This window comes from Panthera pardus, unplaced genomic scaffold (genome assembly GCF_024362965.1).
Source record: "Panthera pardus isolate Hobbes unplaced genomic scaffold, ASM2436296v1 HiC_scaffold_8, whole genome shotgun sequence".
Classification (NCBI taxonomy): Eukaryota; Metazoa; Chordata; class Mammalia; order Carnivora; family Felidae; genus Panthera; species Panthera pardus.
In genome coordinates this window covers 83540314-83557774 of record NW_026527013.1, presented here as the reverse complement: position 1 = coordinate 83557774, position 17461 = coordinate 83540314, and the positions used below count along the sequence as shown (strand labels likewise).

Genomic DNA, 17461 nt, shown 5'->3' with positions numbered 1-17461 from the left:
CGGTGCTACCAGCAGAGAGCCTGATGTGGGGCTAGAACTCATGAACCATGAGATCATGACCCGAAGTCAGACACTTAACCTGCTGAGCCACCCAGACACCCCTGTGAGTGGTATTTTTTAACCCCTATTAGCTCTGATAGTGGGATACCATAAAGACATAATGAAATCAAGTACCCAGATGATTTATACATTTCACATATATTAGTTCTTAAGAAGTGATAATGAGAAGTCAGGCTTTAATAGTTTGGAATTTGATAATTTTTATTTGCATGGCCAAGTGGCTGATGGACTACATAATGCCTGGGATAATGCCCTAATGATAAGGTAACAAAAGATGGGTCAGGGACAAGAGGCATGCTTGGTCATCATCATGATAACATATTTACAGTGTTTTAATTTTCATTGGTTTAGATGTCTCAGAGAAAGGTAAGAGCACCCGAACAAACTTGCTACGGATAAAAGGTGTATTACAATTCTAAAGCAGTAATCATTTAAAAATAGGTTAAATGATGCCTAACTTACAAATGTTTAGCTAAAATACAGGTAATAGTATTGCCTTAAATTAAAGATGTCAAGAAACCCAAGTTTAATTAGCCTGAATCCTAAGAGATTTTGTTATGAAATGGAGAATAGAATATTTTGAATTACATTAATGTGTTAAATTCAAAGCCATTTTCTTTATGTCAAATTAATTCACTATGGAGTGATACTGTATATGGATCTATAAAGTGCACATATACTATGAAGTCTAAGAAAAACTATGTAAAATTAATGATATTGTTGATAGCTCAAACAATATGCTAAACTACTGCTAAGAATCAAGAAAATGCTTTTTTAAAAATAATTGGGAAGTCTTCATTGTATAGTGTGAAAAGCATCACGATGACTCTTCTAGCATTGACTAAGGAGATGCTTTGCTTCAGTTGAATATGTTTTCAGACAGACTTTAGAAGACCACAGAGTTATTAAGGAGACATTGTTGATTCTCTACTGGAATGCATTTCTTCTCTTCTTGCCTCCATCCTTACTAACAGAATGACAGTTTTGTTCAAGTATCCACATGTTGATGTGCTGCTATGCCATGTGTTTCATATTAGCGTGGCCTCATCCCAAGGGGATGAACTTAGACTAGTGTAAACCAAGCATGGTAATTTCATCTCTTTGCCAATGATTGTTTTAGGAAATGGCTTATAACCCAGTTCTAAGTAGTGAAAAGTAAGGTGAATCCCCCTGGGGACTTTCTGAGAAATTTTTTAGTTTTTAAAATAAGATTCAGGACAGAGCTATTCACATTTCTGTCTGTGAAAGTTGCTGCATGTGGAGGTGATGCCTGGAGCAACTATAGTCATCTTGTGTTCATGAGGAGAGCTACCCAAAAGGTGGAGATTGGTAGAATGGAGTGAGAAAAAGCTACTAGCTCCTTGGTGAACTGCTAAAATAATGAACCCAGAACCAGCCCAATCTCAGTGTTCTTGTTACTGAAGTAATAGGCATTTTAAGATTTTTATTTTATTTTATTTTATTTTATTTTATTTTATTTTATTTTATTTATTATTTTATTTATTAATAGATATTTTAAGGTATTTAAGATATTAAAAGATATTTTAAACCATTAGGTTTAGTTGGGTTTAGGTAGGTAGGTTGGGTTTTCTGTTATTTTGCAACCAAAATCTTCTAATTGATACGACTCTAAAATGTTATAAAAATAGATATTGCATTCCTATTTTATTGTTTTGGGAGCAATGGTGAAGATCTTCTTTTTGAAAAGATAAATCTATTTGAAGAATAAACCAAGGTGTATTTTCCTGTTAGATAAGTTCAAATTCTAGGTATGTCTCCGTTACCTCATTTAGTTTGCTCTGGTTGGACTTCTGTTTTAAATTCCAGAAAATTTTAACCGTTGTGAAGTAAAATATGTAGGAACACAAGTTCATTTTAACATTACCCAAAATAGAACATAATCAAGAAAGCAAATCAGCTACAAAAATATACCCACAATGCATGCCAAAACCAACTTGAAATATTTTTTTTGAATTATAAAATATTTACAAATGTCTGTGCCATTGATCCAGGAGTGTATATAATTATAAACTGACTCATCAAAAATGTTCCAACGTCCATTTTTCCAGGACTAGAATTCATTTACTTATTATTTAACAAACATTTATTGGTAACCTATTCTCTAGTAACACTGAAATAGAAACTGGTAGTAAAAAGATGAATAACCATTAAGACATCATCCATACCCTCAAGTAGTTGCATCCTGTTGTATATCTGTGTGATCTGAGTTAAAAAATTATTGAGAATATCTTTTCATCTTTTAAATATACCTTCCATGATGTAAACAGAATAAAAAATAAGAAAAGAAAACATTTTGTGGAAGAAATAATGGTTAGGCGTTCTTAGTATTCGACATCATGGATTTCAGTTCAAGTAGTTACATAAACTCTATGTGTATATTTTTAATGATATGTTCTGGGCACTGTGCTAGATAATGACCACAGAAAGGTGTGTAAATCTTTTTTTTTTTTTTTAATTTGTATTTTCATTGTAAAAACATATTTTAGAGAGAAAGTGTGAGGATGGAGAGGGGCAAAAGGAGAGAGAGAATCCCAAGCAGGCCCCTTGTGCAGCATAGAGTCTCACGTGGGTGATGTGGGTCAGGCATCCCAAAGGGTGTGTAAATCTTGATTCCACTTTAGGAATTTCACAGTGTAGTATAATAGTCAAGAGCATGGAGATTTAGTGACCAACAGTTGTGGATGCCAGTCACAGCTCTGCCCCATACTAGACATAAATTGAACAAATTGTTTTATTTTTTTTTAAGTTCTTAGTTTATTAATTCTCACATGAAAAATGTGCACAGTCACCACAGATAGTCACTGCAGAATCTTTTCTTTACTCCTTCTTTCTTCCAGCATGAGCATTGGCTTTTGTAATCCCCCTGACTTTCTTCATTCTGTTCTTTTGTTCCTTTTGCTTTTTTCTTGACATCTTTGTCTTCTCATACAGGCCATGTCTGGCAAGTCTATGTTTGGGTTTGTTTTTCTTTGTATAATCCAAGGAATCATAAATCATGCCAAAGGCAGTTGTCTTGCCACAACCAAAATGAGTTCTGAATCCAAATACAAAGATGACATTGGGTATAGTCTTGTACATTTTGGCTAGTTTATACAGAATTTCTATCTTAGGTACTGTGTTGCCTTTCTGGGATAAAGAATATCAATGACCATCTATCTGTTTCTGTTGAAATAATCAGTTGGTCATGAACTTCCTGGTCCTGATAGTTACTATGTCATTCATGATGGTGGCCAAGCTTCAAGCAGTCAGGGAACAAACAAATTGTTTTACATTTTTATAAATCAGCTCCATCCATTGTAAAATAGGTATCATTACAGAACCCACTTCATAAAGATGCTATGAAGAATAAATGTTATAATGCCTTTATAATATGCATAGCCCAGGGCCTGGAGTGTGGTACAGACTCAAAACTATATACAATAGTACGTAAAGTATATCAGGCAAGGAAGATAGGAAAACACTTCTTGAGAAAAAGCAAGGAGGCATTGATATTAAAAGTTTCAAGGAAGGTGATAAAGAGGTTCTAAGCACCAAAGTCTGGAGTTTAATATAGATATTAGAAATAAGTGACTTTGGGGGATTAGATGTGGGCCAAACCATCATATAGAACTGAATGTTGAGCCACTGAGTATTATTATTATTATTATTATTATTAATAGCAAACATTTGTGCAGTGCTTACTGTATGTCAGGCAGATAAACACTTTAGATAAATGTTAATTAATCCTCATATTATTCTACAAGGTAGCTACTGCCATTAAGCCCATTTGCAGATAAGAAAACTGGAGCCTGGAGTGATTAAAAAACTCATACAAGGACACATAATAATTAGCAGAGCCAGGATTCAAACCTAGTCAATACTCTTAACCGCTATGGCTCATTTGCTTCTCTATGTTTGAAAGGTTTTAAGAACAGGATTGAGAAGATCATATTTGTCCATTGTTTTCCCTGTGAGGAGAAATGTAGGCAACATTTCATGGAGCACATGCAGTCAGTCAAAAGACCCAATTAAAGGAGGTTGAAGATACAGGCAGAAAGACAATTTACGAGGCTACAGACTTACCCAGAAGAGAGGTTTTGAGGTCTTGAACCATAACAATGAGGGTAGGAGTGGGAAAGAAGGGAACTGATTCAAGAAATATATATAGATGGTAAAATTGTCAGTGTATCTGATTGGATAGGGATAAAGAAAGAGGTTATCTTGGTTGATTTTCTAGTTTCTGTTAACTGGTGTCAATCATTACAGAGACTAGAGGCAGGGAGTAAATGTGGATAGAAGGTAATTCCATTTGGGATCTATTTAATATGAGGTACCTGGAACAAATAGGCATCTGACTATTACAGCCTTAAATTTGGAAGAGTGGTTGGGATTGAATGTGTAGATTAGGGAGCATGAGATCATCTGACAAAAGAATGTAAAGGCAAAAAGACAAAAAAAAAAAAAATACTGTGGCATCTATGGTTTAGAAGTCAGGGGATCCCAGGAAAGAACCTAAGACTGTTATCAGACTGTCTTAATGTTGAGTGAATGGTCAGCACTGGTAGACACAGCAGAAATGGTTAAAGATGATGTCTGTAATGGTTCTATTGTATTTGGCAAAAATGGAGGTCACGTTTGTTTAGTGTCATTTCCATGGAGTGGAAGAAGCAGGAGAACCAGATGTCATAGTGTTGAAGAGTGAACAGGAGGTAAGAAAATAGAAATAGCATGTGCATCCTGCTCCTTCAAGAAGTGTACATATAGTAAAAGGTGATAGGCAGTTGCTCTGTAGGGGATGCATGGTTAAGATGGGTAGGGGTGGGGCATCTGGGTGGCTCAGTTGGTTTACTGGATTTTGGTTTAGGTCATGATCTCAGAATCATGGGATCGAGCCCCACGTCAGACTGTGCTGAGCATGGAGCTTGCTTAAGATTGTTTCTCTCTCCCTCTGCCCCTCTCCCCAACTCACACTCTCTCTCAAAAAAAAAAACAAACAAACAAAACCAGAGGGGGTAGTGTTGTACATGTTTGTGTTATGATCGAATTTCTGTGTTTGTCACATAAATATATTTTATTCCATTATAAAAATCTTCTAGCAAATTAAGATCCTTTAACTTATGAATTGAGTAAATAATTATTCATTATATTTTTGTTTTGTGTCATGCTAAAGCTAGGTTCTGGCATTAAAATAATAAGGGTCCAGGGGTGCCTGGGTGGTTCAGTCAGTTAAGGCTCTGACCCTTGTTTTCAGCTCAGGTCATGATCTCACAGTTAGTGAGTTAGAGCCTTGCATCAGGCTCTGTGCTGGCAGTGAGGAGCTTGGTTGGGATTCTCTCTCTCTCTCTCTCTCTCTCTCCCTCTCCCTCTCCCTGTCTCTGATCCTTCCCTTCTCATGATTTCTCTCTTTCAAAATGAATAAACATTAAAAAATAAAATAAATACAATAATAAGGGTCAGACCCTACCATCCAAGAATACAGAACAGGAGAGGCAGTTATGTACAAACCCAGCCTTAAAACACTGAGTTTTAATGGAATGATACAGAAATAAACAAATTGCTTTTAGAGTATTAGAAGGGAAAAGAAGAAGCAGGGCAGTAGCGTATAAAGAGGGTGGATCCTGGAGTAAGAGGACTGAATTGGATTCCAGTCCCAAGTTCATTGCTTTCACTTCCTTATGGGAGGGTTGGGGGTAACTTTCCTTCAGATTCAGTCATATGTTACATTAGGGTGGTTAGAATTAAAGAAGATAATGCATGAAAATATTTTATAAAACTGTTAGCACAGTTCAGTTGGAAGTGTTACTGCCTAGAGATGGAAGATGGCTGGGCGTGGGCGTGCTTCACAGCATAAAAGATCTTTGACATTGGCCCTAAAGTGTGAGTGTGATTTCAGGAGGGGAGGTGCAGAAAGCAGAAGGAAGAGCATGGCCAAAGGTCAGAGAGGATAAAAGTGACCCTCCAGTGCAGAGAACAAAATACAGGTCATTGAGGCCAAAGGAAGGGGGACCTGAGTGCCCCTAGTGGCAACTAAAATTTTTTCCAGAAAGGAAACTTGGAATCCTATCAGGAAAGGCCTCAAACCTAAACTTAAAGAGTTTGGACATTGTTCTTTAGGTGAGTAAAGCCACTGAAAGGTGTCTGAAAAATGGAGAAGCATAATGTGGTTGTGGTTGTTGTTGTTGTTGTTGTTGTTGTTTTCAGGGGCAGGGCAAGGGGGAAATTTGGCTTGAGGTATGTATTGGGTGGAGAAGAAACAGAACAAGGCCTAAGGTCTGGTATCAGTAGTTGGAATGGAGGGACATGAACTTGAGACATATTTTAAAGGCAGTTGAATCAGAATTTATTTCCAATTGAATGGGAGATAGTGGTAAAGGGGAGACAATAGTCAAAGATAATTCTGAGCTTTTTGACTTGGGATAGCTTTGTGGAGTAGATGAAGATGCCATTAGCTACAGAGATTAAAATTTAAACTACAAGGGAAATGGCTTCAGGCTGTTCTAGAAATTAAAAATTGCTCTCTTTGACAAATGCAGAAGCAGCACCATGCTACTATCAGTGCATTTTGGCTCTTAGTGAAGAAGTAATGTGATTATATTCATGAGGTATGAATCATTGATATTTTACTTAAAACAATTTAGACTAGTCATTGGAGTTAGAGATAGTGAGTTAACAAAACTAAGTTATAAAATGGCCTATTTTTAAATTTTTACTAGATTTTATTTTGCTTATTTTATTTAATTTTGCTCCAGTTGATATTATGTAAAGAATAGAGTGAGTGGAGAAAAATGAATACCTGAGAATATAATGTGTTTGGGGTGCCTGGCAGGCAGATGATGGCATGTTTATGACATTAGGGTTGTTGGTCACGTATGTCTAGAGCTCACAGAATTGTTAGAATTGCAGATTGGAGAATTGAGTGGCATTGTTTCTACTTGGTAGTAGTAGCTTCTCAAGGAGCTTTGGTGCTCTTAGAAGAGCGCTGGGTGAGAAGGGACCAAGAATAGGAATTTGAGGAATGCCTGTATTTCATAGGCCTGCACATGGCATCTTCTTTACTTAGTATTTCTACCTTAGGATGGGGGGGAGGAGGGACATAAATCTTAATTTGTTTTAACACTTATTTATTTTTTTAGAGACAGAGAGGGATAGAGTGTGAGTGGGAAAGGGACAGACAGAGAGGGACACACAGAATCTGAAGTAGGCTCCAGGCTCCCAGCTGTCGGCAGCACAGAGCCTGACGTGGGGATCGAACTCACGAAGTGTGAGATCATGACCTGAGCAGAAGTCGGACTCTCAACTGACTGAGCCACCCAGGCGCCCCCATAGATCTTTAACAATGTACAAACCAATCCTCTTAAATTGGGTTCTTCATAGTATGAATCACATTGAAGATAATTATCATATACAGATTTTTAATGTTAATGTATCACTGTTAAGCACTACAGATAATGTTTCTATTTTATTAGCAAACCAGATGCAAACAATAATAGTGAGAACTCTGTCTTCAACAGTGCTGCCTTTATGTACTGTATATTTTTAGTCTCAATTCAAAGGTCACAGAAACTAAACAATGCCTCACTTTTTAAAATCTGTGAGGTGCTATTTTGAGACCAAGCTCTGTGACCATTGCTGTGGTATTATAGACTATATTTGGAGTAGACCCTGAAAATGCAAATTCTTCTCTAAATTATACTAGAGATTCTTTATTGAAACTATGTTTGAAATTAATAACCTTCCTCTGCCATGTGAAATTATTCAAATATTTCCTATGGTAATGGTTGGGATATGTAACTTTTTGAACACTCAAATTTTTATCTTCTTTCTTATAGGTAGCTTCTCTAGTTAAAGATACTAGAAATTACACATAAAATATTTTGAACTTTGTATAATTGTATAACTGTGTAACTGTTATATAATTTTGTTAATTAAAAGAATGACATATATATCCTAACATCTCAACGTTCATTTATTTGTCCAGAGTTGGTATGTGAAAATTAGATCCATATTTTTGTAATTCTTAATATCACAACAAAATGTGATTTTTGTAATGGTTTTCCAATAAAGTTGTGAAATATGTTACTTGAACTAGATGCACAATTCATCAAAGGTATGGTATAGCATTTAATTCATATTTATTTCCTTAGTACCTGGACTGATGCCTGAAAATATGCAGAATGTTTTGGAAACATTTGTTGAATGAATGAATGAATGAATGAATGAATGATAAAGGTCCTCCTTCCCTGTAATACTTGATTTATTTGAAACACATTGTATTAGTCAGAGTTCCCAGGAGAAACAGAACCAACAGGATATATTTACACACACACACACACACACACACACACACACACACACACAGAGAGAGAGAGTATGAGAGAGAGAGAGAGACTTAGAGAGAGGTAGATTGATTGATTATAAGGAATTGGCTCGTGTGATTATGAAAACTGACAATTCCCAGTATATCCACAGTAAGTCAGCTAACTGATGACCCAGGAGAGCTGATGGTATAGTTCCAGTCTGAAGGCCAGCAGGCCTGAGAGTCAAGAGGAGCCAGTGTTTCAGTTTGAATCCAAAGGCAGGGAAAAACTGGTGTCTCATTTCAAAGGCAGTTCAGGCGGGAGGCATTCTCCCTTACTTGGGAGAGGGTCAGCTTTTTGCTCTATTCAAGCCTTCACCTGATTGGACGAGGCCCACCTGCATTAGGGAGGGTGATATTCTTTGCTCATCCTAACTATTTGAATGTTAATCTCTTCCAAAAATACCCTCACAGATACAGCTAAAATAATATTTGACCAAACATCTAGGCACCCGGTGAACCAGTCAAGTTGACACATAAATTTAACTATCACACACATTAAGAACCTCTATCCATAATTAACAGACATTGTAAGTACAGCCATTTTAGCCTACAGTTATATCCTTGAAAAATATTTTAAATCATTTTAAATAATTTCTTTTTAAATATACTTACAGCACTCTTTATTATGTTGTGGTAGATTTTTGGCTGTGTGATCACTACCTACCTCATCCATTAGGAGACTCATTTCACTTAAAGTGTTATTTTTCCCCCAAATATGCCCTGTTTTGTTCTGAAATACATTCTTATAATTAATCTAAATTACAAAATGTTCCTAGTTTATTGAGTAACATTTTTATTCTTACACTGAAACGGTTGTGAAAGGAATCTGTTTTTGTTTAATTTAAAAGTTATATATTAAATAGTTTGGCAGTGTGCAACCTATGCTTGCTTGATTCAAAATAGTATGAGCCCTGTAGAAAGTCAGGTTGCTGAGTCCATTGTCCATCAACATCTAAGAGAGTTTAGCTGCTAATGACTGACATTGCCATAGACCTCCAGTATCAAAAGACAGCTTAGAAGTTTAGTTAGAGTAAGAGATTTTCTTTGTTGGGAGAATTAAATTGACTCTTTTGCTCGAGAGGGGAGGTTTTCATCTAAGATGAGAATTGTTTCAGGCTGTTTTAGGAAAGAAAATTGCTCTATTTGAGAACTAAGGGAAATGTAAAGGTGGTAGATTAAGTAGTTCATAGTAAATTAGTCATAAATGGCATTCATGTGCCATCCACTTCAAAATATCTTTAAATGGGGTGATCAGAAATAAGAGCTCAGGGCGCTTGGGTGGCTCAGTCGGTTAAGTGTCTGACTTTGGCCAGGTCAAGATCTTTCAGTTCTTGAGTTTGAGCCCCACCTTGGGCTCTCTGCCATCAGCTTGGAGCTGTCTTTGGATCCTGTCTTCCTCTTTCACTGCCCCCCACACCAACCCCATGCACATGTGCTCAAAAATAAACATAAAAAAAGAAGAGCTCATTCAGTCAAGGAAAATCACAGTACACATTTTTGTACTAAGAATATTTATTTTTTCCTTTTCTTTGTTGCATTTGATATCTTGATGTATTTGGTTGATGGGTGAGTCAACTAATTTTCTTATTTTTTAAAGTTAAGTATTTCTGTGGCACTTCCTACAGTTATTAATGTCAAACTTAAAAGTTCATGTCCAACTTAGTCCTGCAATGTAAACATTGCTGAATTTAATAAAAAAAAATTCAGTATTAACAATAAAAACCTCTAGGTTGTTTTGGCTTCTTAGAACATTTCAGTCGTATGTACTGTCTCTGGTGACTATTAAATAGGTTGGGCTCAAAGAGTATCAACAAGAAATAATTATTTTTTCTCATTTACCCCACCTCATGACTGTTTTTTGTTTGTTTGTTTGTTTGGTTTTGTTTTAATATATCAGAATAGTCTCATTTTCAGGTATAAAAAAATGTATGTTTGCAATTTAAATTTTAACATTGCTTCCAACAGAAAGGTTCCCCTATCATCTTTTGAGCTCAGGTCGACCAGGAACTCTGGAAACCAATAATGAGAGAGGTTAGTGTGGTCCCTTTCATTGTTTTGTTTGCTCCACCTCTCCCAACCCCCCACCTACTCTGTCTCCTCAGAGGTCAGGGCAAGGGAGGAGGAGGAACATGAATAAAGGAACAAAGGCCTTGTTTCTTTAGTTCTTTTAAATCTGCCCATATGTGCCCTGTTTATGTCAGGCATCCAGATGCTGTCTTTCTGTCATGGATCACATTTGTATCTTCTTCAGACACACTCTTATTCCTCACTACCTTTTGCATACACCACCGTGTTGATTGCAGCACGTCCTGACAGTGGCAGTGTGCTCTAAACCTGACCACTTGTAATTCTGCCATCAGCTCCTGCCCACTGCACTACCCTTCCAGGTTCTTTGTGTTACTGTCCCCTAGGCCCAGCAGGCAGCCCCCTTGAGCAAAATCCTTTCCAGAGCGCTGTCACTGGCTTTCTGCTTGAGTTAGCTACTTGGCCTTGGAAAACTTCATGCGGTCTTCCTTGACCCATCCTGTTGCAGAAATGCAACTGCATCTCTTTTGTTCAAATATCATAGGCAGCTCCACCCAAGCTCCCACCTTCAGAATTCTCTGACAAAAGGTAGGCATAAGTCCTTATCTTTATGAATACCCTCAGGCTCATGGGAAAACTTTTCCAGTTGTTCCCAGAATTCTCTCATACTTTGCTTCTGGGCTGCACACTTGAAACTATGACTGTTTGAAGAATTCAGCAAGCAACTATTCTGTGACCCTTGTGAGGGACCACTTCCTTGCAGGTAGCGCAGTCTAAGGGGGGAAGTTGAGATGATACTTCATTGTCCCCTAAGATTCCCTTCAAAGAATCTTTGGTTGTGGATCTCTTTTCACATATTTAGTCTTTTCATTTAGGCTACTGGAACTGATGATCTTTGGACTGGCTTTACCATGGATATGACTGATAACTTCTTTTCCATTGTCCTTAGCTTTGAAGCTTTAGCTACATTCCAGGAAAACAGGAAAAGTCCCACCTCACATTTAGTTACATTCATTTAAGGCTCACATTGAACTCTACGTGGAAAAGTGATATTTATCATCCCAGTTAAATGTGAGGAAACTGAAGCATAAAGAGTGTCCTTACCTGCCCAAGGCCACTCAACTTGCCCAAGGTCACTCAACTTGCCCAAGGTCACTGAGTCCTAAGTGACTGCCTAACTTTTATCCGCTCTACATGTTGCTAAAACAGAATAGGACAGAGTCTAGAGGATTAATGAACCAATCCCCGTCATAGGTGCCTCCAACTGTAAAGCAGACAGTTCTAATACTCAGATGTTTTACTTTTCCAGTTCTGTTTTCCTTTCCAAAGCTTCAGAGTTTTTGATAGAAATGGCATTCATTTTTTCCCATCTTAGAATGGTTCAAATACTTCAAATTTAATTGCTAATTTTCATGCTGAAATCATAAGCATCTTAGTAGTGTTAAAATATTTCTTATTCAGCTGTCTCAGTACTGCATAGCATACACCACTGGCAACCATAAAAATACTACAATAGCACTGTGTTAAAAGAGAAGGAGTATCAAATTCTACAAATGACAAAGAATATAAATTCCCTAACAGTGTTTTTATGCTTTCTGAATTTTTAAACAAATATTTTTTTTACGAACTTGAAAGTTTATTGCATTATTGCTTTATATGAATTTTTTTTTCTCAGAAATCAAACATTTCTTATTTGTCTTCTTTCTTCCCCCTAGGAAGTTATTTAGTCTTACTGCTATAGTGACATAAATCTGCTATTTGTTTACACTCAGTACCATCCTGATACATTATAAATAGTGCATTTCTAAAATGTATCTACTTGTAAAATGTAAACTTGAGAATTTGGCTCCAAAGTACAGTCTTATCTCAGGTGTTTTGTTCTATTATGCTCATGTGGAGCTTATATTTAGTATTACTTGAGTTGCAGATTTATTTCATCTTGCCTAGCAGCATCAGCTATTTCCTTCTGCTGGTTCCAATTATTATGATTATTTCCAGCCTGAGTGAAGTTTGGCAAAAGCAAATATAGAAAGGGAAAGAAAAGAATAGGCTATTCCCTCTAGCTAACATTCAAGCTTATCAGTCTTTATTTAACCTCAGAAACTATTTATTAAATATTTGGAGTTAGCAATTTAATATTGATTTTGGTCTTCCTCGGTGTTGCAGACATAAACCCAAGTCTGTTCAGGGCACAGTTTAACACTATGACATAGTATGAAAGATGCCATTTCCTTACCCCTGATAGATTGAGCCATTGTCCTTTTCTATTACCGAAGCTAAAGTGAAGATGGACTTGTATTTGTTGAGTTCCTGTGATATTCCTTGCACACGTGATATATAGAGAAGTAGAGGTTATAAGCACATATGGGTTACTGCCTACAGTATGAACAGTATTTATAGTTAGATCCCCATTACATACTTGGGTGATTTTGGAAACTGTTAGGTACTTTTCTTGTCATTCATGCCTGAGGCCCCAGACAGTTGTATGTTGAGATTGTGGGATGACAACCGAGTAGGAGTCAAGAAACTAGTTCACATAGGCTGCTTTTTTTCCTCCATGTTTCTTCAGTAACTTTATGGTAAAACACACACACACACACACACACACACACACACACACACACACACACACACACTCCAGAACCCAGTTCTTCCTCTATTCTCAAGGACACAAAGCATTTGATAAGAACGTCTAAAAAATTGACTCATCCTAATAAATTTGCTGTGAAGCTTTTATATAAATTTGAGAATTTAGCACGAGGGGAGACAAAGGCATCATATTGGGTGCTGACTTTGTGCACTTGCTTCTTTGTCATTTGTTTCCATATAGTACTAATTGCCAATGCTAACACAAAATTCTACAAAGCCTTATTTTACCACTATGAAGTAGAGAAATGACTAAAGGCGGAAGACTGATTTATAACCCTTATTTTTAAAAAAGCATTAAACTTGAAACAACAAAACAAAATAGCAAAACAAAAATGTCATTAAATGTGAAAATAACCATTAAGGCTAACTCCTAAAACTTCTTCATTTGGTAGACTTTGTGACTACCAATCTTATTCAATAAGATTATTCTTGCTATTATTAGAGAAAAGTCAATTCTAATATATAGAATTCTAATGTATATGAAAAATATGATTCTCTGATAAACTTACACAACCATTTTCTCCAACTTATATTTTGCCTTTGTTGCTAACTTCAAAAAAAACAACACACAACTCTGTAGAAGATAGGGAGCTGAAAATCTTTTTCAACAACATTGTAAATTTTGCTAAGAAATACAGAGAAATCAAACCGTTGCTTTTTCATTTATTGACTTGTCAATGAGGCTTATAGTACAATGTTTATGTTCAAGATTTATTATATATTGAAACAATTTGATTTAATTCAAACACAGTAAAATAGATTGAAAGCTGTTCTGCTGAATAACTTTTTTTAATAAAAAGTGGAAAGCGGGGTGCCTGGCTGGCTCAGTTGGAGGAGTGTGGGACTCTTGATCTTGGGGTCATGAGTTCGAGCCCCATATTGGTTGTAGAGATTACTTAAAAATAAAATCTTTATATAAAAAAGGTAAGGAATGACTTTTGTGGATGGAAAAATATATACTTAATTTATGAAGCATTGCAGAAGTGGATTTGGTATAAGGGATATTTACATAGACTTGTATGGTATATGAAGAACTTATAACAGGTCACTTCTCTTATATAGCTACACAGTCTACTTTTACATTATTTTCATAACTGATAAGTGAGGCATGTTTATAAGGGCTTTATATAAAACATACCCAAAATGTTATCTAAATATTAACTATTGGAAAATACAGAAAACTGGATGTTTATGTGTTCTTAAAAGTAAGCTTTTCAAAGGACGTGACTTGGGCAAATGGAAGCAATGGCAATTATGCATTTTCAGTAGGATATTAGCTGATTTGTCATTGAATATAATTTAGCAAAAATGTGTAGAAAATACAGATGTATTTTCACTTCCATGTTCATTTTGCTTAGCACTCAGTTTTGGAGGATTTTACTGACTATTCCTCGATCAACAGGAAATGTGAAGATGGTGATGATTATACTAATTTCAAATTTTAAAATTTGACATTCAGTGATAAATCTAGGCATTCTTTACCCTCCTTGTATATTTATAGCCTGCCAAGAATAAGGATAGGCCAGCCTGTTAGTAAACAATATTATAAATCATTTGATACTATCAAATAAACACCACTATGACAAGATGGTAATTCTTGGCAGTGGTCACAGAGAGTACAAGCCACTGCATTTATGTAATGTATTTAAGGTGGAATGGCTTCAAGATGGAATGGTTTATACAAGTATGATTTCATTTTAATCTGAGCTGTCTATTTCTACAGATATTCAAATTATTTGTATTTTCCCCTGAAGAAAAGGCTTGTTTATGAATGATAAAGGCAGATTTCTTTGCCTATTTGAGCTTAGTGAATTTATACAGACATATGCTCGGACCTGCCAAATTTTCAATTTGACAACTGCCAAGTTTTTATCCAGTCCTCTCTGACTGGATCCAGGTCCATGTTTTCCAATTGCTCTCTGTATATTTCCACATGTATGCTATGCTTCTTTCTTTAAAAATCTAAGAGTCAGCTTAATTTCCATGTTTGTAAGCTATGCCTGATTTTCCAGTTTCTTCTAATGATACCATTGACCCCTAGTTCACTTGAAATAGAAAGCTGGAAATCCATGCCCTCCCTTTTCTTTTATCAGACTCTTTAATTTGTTTAATTCTGTCAGGTAAGTCTTGGTAGTATTTCTTGTCCTTGTTCTCTGCTTTTTCTTAACATTCTATAGGTGTCTCTTTATTTCTAATGTCTGTACTAATGCCATAGCTTCTAATCTGGTTTCCTGCTGACAGTCTTTCCCCGCCTAACCCATGCAGTAAATGACTACCAAGTTAATCAGCCTAAAACAGCACTCAGCATTGTATTCTTCCTTCTACTCTTTTTTTTTCCATTGAAAAAACTCTAAATGCTTCACCTGACATTCCAAACTACCCACTAACAACTTTCTACATGTATTTGATACCATCATCCTATGTATACACTGCATCTCAGGCATGCTGAACTAGTTCAACTTTGTCTCCATCCTTTTGTTCATTCCTCAGCCAAGAATATTGTCCTGTCAGTTTTGCCTCCTGAAATTCTGCCTGGCTCTAATGTCACCTCCTTATTGTATGATTTGATTGCTCTAATTAGAAGCAGTGTTACCTTTATTCTTTTTTTTTAATGTTTATTTTATTATTGACAGAGAGAGACAGAGCATGAGCATGGGAGGGGCAGAGAGAAGGGGAGACACAGAATCAAAAGCAAGCTCCAGGCTCTGAGCTGTCAGCACAGAGCTGATGTGGGGCTCAAACTCACAAACTGTGAGATCATGAACTGAGCCAAAGTCAGACGCTTAACCAACTGAGCTACCCAGGCTCCCGTAACCTCTATTCTTACTTGCTTCTGTCTTAGGGTACTTATAGCGAACCACCTTGCAAAATCATTATTTATATGTATACCATCTACCTACTGCTCCATAGAGTGATTAGGTGTGGGGATTTAAGTTTAAATATCTTTATGACCCTGTTCATTATTGCCCTCACAGAGTAGGTACTCAATAAATATTTATTGAATAAAGAAGTTATCTGTTTCAAGACAGGAATGAATTTTTGTGTTCTCAGACTGCTAATTTAGATTCCATATTGTGTGGAATGCATTTCTGTCAGATGACAAAGTATATCAATATTTATTTGTTAATGTTTCCATAATAAAGACTTAAAATGAGAAGATAGTGGAATTTGGTGGAAGTAAAATCTTTCTTTTTTGTGTGGTATTAAAACTAACTCCAGAACTATTGAGGTATTCAAACTAAAGTTACCTAATTTTCAAAAATACTTAACACAATTGTGTAATCTGAGTAGCAGAGAAAATGGGAAGACAGTTCTAATCAAGGTAGAGGAGAGTAGATTTATTGCATTTGCAACTTAAGATATCATTAACAGGGCACCTGGGTGGCTCAGTTGGCTAAGTGTTTGACTCTTGATTTCAGTTCATGATCTCGCAGTTCATGGGTTGGAGCCCTGTGCCAGGCTGCATGCTGACAGTGCGGAACCTGCTTGGGATTCTCTGTCTCCCTCCCTCTCTCTGCCCCTTCCCTGCTCACTCATTCTCTCTCTCTGTCTCTCTCTGTCTCTCTCTCTCTCTCTCTCAAAATATAGTATATATTATATTTAATATAATATATAATCAGAACCTGAGCTACCACTGTGGGCATCCTTTTAGAAAAGACTGCTGTAATGTGTTGTTTAGAAAAGGTGAATAATAAATAGTAACCATAATGCATAGTCTTGAGAAATGTAGGTATGAGCTGAAGTTACTGTCCTCAGTAGTTTTCAAGTCATTCTCAAAAGATTAGTTCCCTTTGTTTCTGGTAACAGAGGGTCACATAGATTGCTAAAGGCTTAAGGAAATTCAGAAATAAGATAACATAAACTTTAAAGCTTTTAAATCTTGGTTAGTAGCAATAAACAAAGAAGACTAGCTACAAAGGAAGGGAAAGAACCGCCTTGCAGTTCTGTGAAGAATTAGGTAAGAAAATGAAGCATGTAGTTGCCAGCAGGTGTTCATAGATTTAGTTAACAAGAGTGCACAATATCTGATTAGGTCGGTCCCAAGATAAATATCAAATGTTAAAACGCTGTCTCTAATCTCTGCACGTGTGAGACAGAACCCTAACTGTTGCATTTTCCCCCACTTCAGGGCAAATTGAAGAACATTTTGCGTACAAAGCCCATGAAGGGGCACTGAATAAAATGTCAATGGGGACTCCTTTTGGCTCCCATTAAAAGATGATGATGCATTTTGTGTATGCATTTGCTATACTTCATGCTCTGCCTTCTAGTTCCTGAGTTAAATAAAAATCACCAGAAGTAAAAAACAAAAAAAACAAAAAAAACAAACAAAAAAAACACCACCCAAACTATATATAATTAACATAC

The 17461-nt window shown here is 36.3% G+C and overlaps 1 protein-coding gene and 1 pseudogene across 9 annotated transcripts in view; one reads left to right on the top strand and one right to left on the bottom strand.

Annotated features, from left to right (window-relative positions):
* Positions 1-17461, top strand: part of MAGI2 (membrane associated guanylate kinase, WW and PDZ domain containing 2) — a 1325358-nt gene that overhangs the window by 8852 nt on the left and 1299045 nt on the right. The gene's annotated exons all lie outside the window — the stretch shown is intronic.
* LOC128775588 (40S ribosomal protein S24-like) lies at positions 2899-3303 on the bottom strand (annotated as a pseudogene).